Genomic DNA, 8,528 nt, shown 5'->3' with positions numbered 1-8,528 from the left:
GACATTTAGAGAGGCATCATCATCTGCTTTGCCACTAAACCCTAAGGAAGGATCATGGGCTTCCGTTTGACTTGTAGCTGAAACTTTCTGTATGTTATGTGTTGTCTCCACTAGAAGATGAGCTCTCTGAGAGCGAGTACTTTCTTACATATGTGTGTATGTATACACATATTAATATATGCATATACACATACATGTATATGCATACACATATGCATGCCTGTGAATGGGCATCCTTCCCCAACCTTCTGGATTGTGCCATTCATACATTTTCCCAGACTTTTTGGGCATAAAATAAAAAAATGAAAAAAAACCCCAACAAGTAAACCCGAGTTTTTTTGGGTGCAAACACACATATATGTATACATACAAGTATGCATCCCTACCACTTGACATAGTAAACCCTTAATAAATGCCTCATTCATTCATTCATTCATGTTACTTCATTTCCTGTCTACGTGCCTTTGCTTTAAGCCATGCCTGAAAAACATCTCTCTCTGCCTCATATAGCACCTTTCTTTTTTTTTAATAGCTCATTTAAACAGGACACATGAGTTTTGAGAAGAGGTATAAAGTGGTTCCTGCATTCTAAATATTAGCCTGTTTTTTAAAGCAGTGAGTTCATTTACAGTATGTGGCATTTCTCTCTGTCTCTGTCCCTCTCTGTCTCTGTCTTTTTGACTGTTTCTCTCTCTGTTTCTGTCTTTCTTTCTCACTCTTGCTCCCCCCTTCCTCTCTTCCTTTTTCTCTGTGCACTTTGTAAACTCAATACCATAATTGTATGTGTGCATAGAAGCAGAGTATGAAGACCCAACTGGCCATAAATCCACAGTTGCTAAGCTCAGCAAGAATGGAGTCAGGTTTCCCTTCTGCTACATTGGATTTGCGCGGCCTGCCATAACCTGGATTATTTTTCTAAGTAAAAGGAAACAATTTGCTTGCTGACAATATACTGATTTAAATATACCTTCAAATATGGATTTTCTATAAACCCAGAAACAAGCCCAGCTTATCTGTTTGGCTTTTAATTCTGTAATTTATTAGCTCTTCCTATCCATTGCAGATACAAGCTTCCTCTTAATTGTTCCATTTTTATTCTTACCCCTAAACATAGTAAATCTTAATGGCTGTGTTTCAAACGTTAAGAGGCAATGTCTTAGCTGTAGAAGAAAAGTCTTCAAAACACATTAAATTAGCAAGAGCATAATAACGTGCTCAAGCTGTTCATCAGAATTTATATTGACTTTGAAAGAGTAATTGTAGTAAGGAATTTTTAAAGGGACCTTCCAGATGGACTTATTCTCCCACTGCAAGATATTGTCATAAGCTGGGTTGCTTTCTTGCATTTCTAAGCTTTTCTGAACTGTGAAAATGATATTTTTCCACTTTAATTACAGAGCTGGTTGAAAATGTATTCTGTTGTTTGGCAGTATTACCGACATACACTATTTGTTTATGACTCTCTGAGAAAGCCATTTTAATAAGGTCAGATTTGCAATTTAAATGAACTTTAATATTTCTTGCAAAGTCTGGGACTACTTATTTATGCAAGAGGTGAATACAGGGAAATTTATGGCTTAAAAATATGTTTTCCTGTTTCTTTTTCCAAATGGTGCATTTCAGGTGATAAACACTCTTAAACTACATTTATTTAGATATTTTTCAGAAAAGGGAAGAAAACTCAAATCAGTTAAATAAATTGTCATCTTCCCATCAAGGAGCCATTAAAGTGATTTTTTTTTTTTTGCCACATCTATTAAAACTACACCCAAAGCACTCACTGTGACTATGGGATTTAATCACCATTGAATGCTATCTTCTAATATTCTCTTTTACAAGACAAAACACAACAGAAAAAGTTGAAAAAATTGGGAATCAATATACTTAATGAATATTGATAATACTTGAAAAAAAGGTATTGGTACATTTTGTTCTGATACAGCTGATACTTTTCAAACATGACCCAATATAAATTGCTTTAAAAGGCTCATTCCTATAAAAGTTATCTTTTTAGTGGCTAGCATAATGGACCCACCCTTCAATTTTGAATTTAGGTCACTAACAATGACCATGATAACTGATTAGAGATTTGTTGAATCTCCATGTTGATTTTATTTACATATACCTGTTGTGGTTTGGGGTGCTAGGAACACTGAAATGAAAGGCTACAGAGTGAGTCTACCTTGAAAGAATTCCACCACTCAAGCCTTCATTCAGTTAGAGTAGAGAGGTTTTATTCCATGTAGATTGGGTAGGCAAGATTTCCAGTAAATCTTCGATATTGTAATACCAATAGAAGCAGGAGAGACTCCTAGTGATTCTGCAAAATTTAATGGAAGTAAGATTATTACTTTTATACAGAAAAAGACTGAGAAAGTTTGAATGGGATTAAGGAGTGGTAAATGTCTGGGGTGGTCTGGGGGCAACAGAGAAAGGGCCTAGATGAGATTAAGGAGTGTCTAGCAAACTAATTAAGTTATCAAGGTTGGTCCACATGCCTTGGGCAGAGGCCATCAATGATCTGGGCTACTGAAAGGTATGGGAAAATTCAGGGACTGGTTGCTTTCAAAGACATGATCTTTTCCTTTTCGGAGTCCAGTGTGAATCCCATAACCCAATCATCAAAATGTTTATTCATTATAGCATATTTATGATAAGAGAAAATTACAAATAAAATGCATCCATTGATTGGAGAATGGTTTAACAAACTTAGGTTTATGAATTTAATAGAATATTATGGATTATAAGGAATGACAAATATGAGTAAACATGGGAAGACTTACATAAAATTAGGCAGGATGCAAAAGAACAATATATACAGTGATTACAGCAGTGTGTATCACTACTCTACATAGTCAGACTAGTGACTTATCAAGAACTAAGGTCAGAATTAATAAAAAGAAAGAAGAATGATCATGAGAAAATTATTAGAGCACATGACTGAAACAACTCACTCCTGAACTATTTAAACAAGTATAGCAAGTGACAGTCAAAAAATGGGAAATGGATAATAGATATGACATCAACACCAACTATGATAAAAGTTTGTTGCTTTGTTCAGTCATTGAGTTATGTCCAACTCTTTGTGACCCCAGGGTTTTCTTGGCAAAAATAGTGGAATGGTTTGCCATTGCCTCCTTCAGTTAATTAGAGCAAACAGAGTTTAAGTGACTTGCCCAGGGTCACATAGCTAGTGAGTGTCTGAGGCAGGATTTGAACTTAGGTCTTCCTGATCCAGCACTCTTCCAGGCCCAGCACTCTATCCACTGAGACATCTAACTGCCTCTATAGAGAAATTTAACCAATGTAAATTGGTTATGAGATGCAGTTCAGTTCCTTTTATTCTTCTTGTCTTAGGGAGCTCTCTATTCTCTGCTTCTTAGTTGTTGTTTTTTTCCTCTGAGAATTTCTTGGATATCTTTGTATTCATGAGAAACTTTGTGAGAAACTCTCTGGATCATCTAGTGTCCTTTTCAGTAGGAGATCTCCCCTTTAACCTTTTTCTTAAGGTTCCAACTTTTATAGACCTTGACCAATTAGGATGTAAGAATTCTGTTATTCTTGAGGTATCAATTCAGGGACCTTTAGTGCTACTGCAAGGAAGCTGTAGACTCAAGTTTGTGATGGAAAAAATGGCAATGAGGACCCAGTACAGAGAGAATTCATGTCTGGTCCAAGAGATAATAGGGGAGTGAAGGGCTTATCTGTAGAGATAACACTTAAGTGGTTTCTTGTGCCAGCTCTAAATTGATGTGTGTAAGGGTTATGGGATTTAAAGATCTTCCATGCCCCATTGGACTTGCTGATGTAGCAGGAAGGGGTGGAGCAAGAGGAAGCAGAAGCCAGGCTAGAGTTCCTGCGATGGCTAGCAGTGGTGGCGACAGCGGCAGCAGCAGCAGAGGCAGCGGCAGCGGAAGTGGGAACCCCTTTTTGAGTCAGCCAGAATTTCAGCTAAGGACACCTGCTGAGGACTGCCAGGGGCCGGAGCTGCTGGGAGCGCACTTCCTGGATGCTGGGTGGTTGCTGTGAGTGGGGAGAGGAAGACCTTTGCCTGAGGTAGCCTGTTCTGTTATAAAGGCTTGAGAATGTGGGAGCTTTCTACCTTATCTGCCTGTGCCAATTTCATAACTACTCTGATGGCTTTGACTTTCTGGTTTTGGGACTCAGTCTTTTGGTATTTTAATAAATGTTCCAGCTTATTCCACCATATAGAAAGCCTGATATATTTTGTGACTGATAACTTCATCAGCATATCTGTAATTTTCGTAGGCATTGTGAATATTGCATTGCTGATACAATGTGCTAGTTTGTGAAAGTGTGATGTGAATGACATAGGCCAGGCAAGATTCATCATTGCAATCAATCAATCCATTTATTAATACCATGAGCAAGGTTTTTATAGAGTAATGAAACAAAGAAGGTAATTATAGGTCACAGTTTTCTAATACTACTTTGTTCAATTTCAAGATGCCAAACAGTGATGTTAAGTTAAGGCCTTGATGATAATCATGGCCTTGATGATTTCCAAACCATATCAATAGTATCTAAAATTTATGGTGAGCTAACATCTTCTGGCTAAAATCCCAGAAGAGGGCACAGCCCTGGATCACAGGATATCAGGAAGGCTCTGATTTACAGTTGCATCACAGAGAAAACCAGGACTGGACAATACAGACTGGCCACTGGAAAATCTGGAGCTAACTTATCTAGGACCAACCTGATTCTTGGGTCAGGTGTTTTGGCACTGTTTAGTTATCCAGCTCCTCTTGGAAGATGCCTAGGCAAATGTAATAGTAATGGAATTTAAAGATCCCCCTGTATTGGCTTGATTTCCAGGTTGTATTGAAACCCAGAGCTTGTGAATCCCACTTGTAGGATGGACTTGTTGATGTGAAAAGAGAGGGCTGAACTGGGAGGAGCTGGTGCAGTGGATTTAGAGAAGGCCCAAGCAGAGAGAGAGAGGCAGAACTTTGGGAACAACATCGTGGAGGATTGCTGAGGGCCAGTTGGAGCTGCCCAGGACTTTTGAGAGCTACCACCCAGAGCTGCCAAGGACTGAGGAGACATGGCTGTGATGCTAGTATTTTGTCTGTCTGTTTTGATGTTGTTTTGCCAGATTCGTCTGCTGGTGAAGGACAGTACTGTTGTTGCAGAGGTCCTGGAACCTTTCTGTTGTTTCAGAAGCCCTGAAGAAGGATTTTCTCATTGTATGTTTACAGAAATCCTGGAAGAGGGTCTTGTTGAGGTTTTCAGGGGTCCTGAGACTGTTCTGCAGGCAGAGAGTGAATCTACACTGGCAGTGTATATTGTGGCTTTGTTAAGCTTTGTCTCTCCAGGAACAGAGATTGCTGAGAAATTCCCTCAGGTCGATATGAAGACCTCTCTTTGGGTATTAAATGCTGTGATGATATCTTAACCTTGCTGTAGCTCAGAGGTAGATGGCCTTTGTGTTTTCCACTGACCCTTTTGAGAAGGTGCTTGGCATTAACTGATGATAATTGTAATTCAGTTGTGATCCTGGGGTGGGAAACTTGACTTTTTTGTGTTCTGTGATTGACCAAATGAATATACTTTGTTTATGATTGGTACTAATATTAATCTCCATTTGAGAAGAGAGACTTTGTGATTGAGTAAATGAATGTACTACCCAGGGGTGGAATAATGCTTGGAAATTATTGAATCACACTTGGTGAGTGCTCTATTTTGATTTTCTCTGTTCTGTGAATGTTTTGCCTTAATTTGTCACTGAATAAAATGGAGAGTTACTATGCTGGTATTCTGAACCTTGGAAGTTGCCTTTGCTTGGCATTAGAGCAAACTGACCACATAAGCTTACATAATTTTCTTTTTTCTAACAAAGGAAACTATATCAGTTTATCTTTAGAAACATTTTTTTTCATGGATAAATTTGAACAGTAATTTCTTGTATATGTTTTGGCATAAAGAATGTTGAATTAAGAGAAGTATAGGAAGACTTTTATGAACAGTTGTAAAATGAAGTGAGCAGAACCAGGAATGAATGAATAAATAAATAAAAACACATTAAGTGATGATTATGTGCAAAGCATCATGCTAAGCATTGAGTGGTAAAAACAGAAAAGTAATATAGTCTCTGTTTTCAAGGAGTTTACTTTCTTTTTTTATTTTTTTTGATTTTATTTTATTTTTTTGTACAAGTAATAAGATTTTTATTATCCTGAATATTATGCTTGAATTATGACTTAGGGAGACCTCTATTTGGTGAATATCTCATGAAGATAATAAATCTTGTTTTTATTCTCTAGCTTCAATTTTGTCAACATGTTCTACAGACATCTTCCTGAAATCATAGGCAAGGTTTCAAAACTCTCAATTAAACTTCAGGCAACACGAAGCAGATAAGGCCAAAAAAAGAATGGACAAGGACCCAAAAGGAAATGCTATAAACTTAGCATTTCTAGTATTTCAATAGGGGCTAGTAAGCTATTTGTTTACAGATATAGTTATTTAAGTCTGTGAAATCATTAGTAGAGCCTGTATCACCATTCTTAAATATAGGACAGCTTCTCTCACTTTCAGTTTCAATTTTTGAGGTTCTTCTCATGCTTCTCTTGCTTCCTGTATCTAAATGTCAAATTTTCTATTCAACTCTGGTTTTTTCAGCAAGAATGCTTGAAAGTCCTCTATTCCACTGAATGACCATATTTTCCCCTGAAACATGATACTCAGTTTCGCTGGGTAGGTGACTCTTGGTTTTAATCCCAGCTCCTGTGCTCTCCGGAATATCACATTCCAGGCCCTTCGATCCCTCAGTGTAGAAGCTGCCAGATCCTGGGTTATCCTGATTGTGTTTCCACAATATTCAAATTGTTTCTTCCTGACTGCTTGTAATATTCTCTCCTTAATCTGGGAATTCCAGAACCTGGCTATAATATTCCTAGGAGTTTTCTTTTTGGATCTTTTTCAGGAGGTGATCGGTGGATTCTTTCAACCTCTATTTTGTCCTCTCATTCTAAAACATCAGGGCAGTTTTCTTTGAGAACTTCCTGGAGGATGATTTCTAGGTTCTTACTTTGGTCATGGCTTTCAGGTATTCCAATAATTTTTAAAATTATCTCTCCTGGATCTATTTTCCAGATCAGTGGTTTTTCCCATGAGATATTTCACATTGCCTTCTATTCTTTCATTTGTTTGGATCTGTTTGACAGCATCTTGGTTTCTCATAAAGTCATTAGCTTCCATTTGCTCCAATCTAATTCTGAAGCAATGATTCTCCTCAGTGAGCTTTTGAGATTCTTTTTCCATCTGGCAAATTCGACTTTTTAAGGCTTTCTTCTCCTCATTGCCTTTTTGAGCCTCCTTTGCCGTTTGAGTCAGTCTGTTTTTTAAGGTATTATTTTCTTCAGTCAGGCTGTTGACTCTCATTTCATAATTTTCTTGCATTGTTCTCATTTCTCTTCCCAATTTTTCCTCCACTTCCCTTATCTGCTTCTTAAGGTCCTCTATGGCCTGTAACCAGCTTGTATTTTCCTTTGAAGCTTTTGGTGCAGGAGTACTGACTTCACTGTTTTTCTCCTGTTCCATGCCTTGTTCCTTCTTATCCCCAAAATAGGAGTGTAATGTTGGAATCTTCTGTCTGCTTTGTTTCCTCTGCCTGCTCATTTTGCCACTCAGTTATTTGACTTTTGGGCTTTTTTGCCACAGTAGGACTCTGCCACCAGACAGGGGAGTTTTCGTCCCAAACGCTGGGGTTTTCTCAGCTGCCGGAGGTATTAGATGGGTGCCCTCTCTGAGGTCTCCACATGCTCTGGCAAGCTGGACACACACCCCAGGACCTCCACCCTAGACTGCAATCCAGATCCAAGCAGGTTAAAGCCAGAGCAATTACCCCTCAGACTGGTGCTTGGTCCCCCTACACTCTGCAGGCCAGGAGCTGAAGCCGCCATGTTGCTCTGGCAGGCTGTGCTGGTGTCTCAGCGGTTTCTCGCCCCGGGGGTAAAAGCCACGCACTCCCACTTACTGGTCCCAAAGTCCAGACTGCACTGGCCTCTCACCTTGTCCTTCGCATCTATGTATTGATAAATCTGGAAACGGCCACAGCTGCTGCTGATCTGGAGTCCCTCTGGCTGGTGGCTGGTCAGGCCCGCCCTGGGGCTAAAGCCTCGGCGTGGTGCTGGGCTCAGCTCCCAGAGCACTGAGCTGGCCGATTCCTGCCGGCCTGCCAGGCTGTCCTCAGCGGGAGGTTAGCTTCTCTGTGTCATTATGTGGGTTCTGCAGCTCTAAAGTTTGTTTAGAGTCCCCTTTTTACATGGATTGAGGAGGGTGGAAGCCAGAGCCGCGGGAAGGTCTTGCTTCTACTCTGCCATCTTGGCTCCGCCCCAGGAGTTTACTTTCTAATGGGAGAAACAACGCATATGGAAAGTTTCAGCTATAAGTTAGATGGAAAAGTCCCAAGGTCCTTAGGGTTCAGCAGCAAAGCAGATAGAAGCCTTCTTCTTTAATGCCCTTTCTATTGATGAAATTATGTCAGTTTCTGGACTGTATCAAGG

The sequence above is a fragment of the Petaurus breviceps genome, unplaced genomic scaffold (genome assembly GCF_028583685.1).
Source record: "Petaurus breviceps papuanus isolate PSGF00001 unplaced genomic scaffold, PetGlider_PUasm1.0 189, whole genome shotgun sequence".
Classification (NCBI taxonomy): Eukaryota; Metazoa; Chordata; class Mammalia; order Diprotodontia; family Petauridae; genus Petaurus; species Petaurus breviceps.
Note: the sequence above shows the minus strand (reverse complement) of the source record.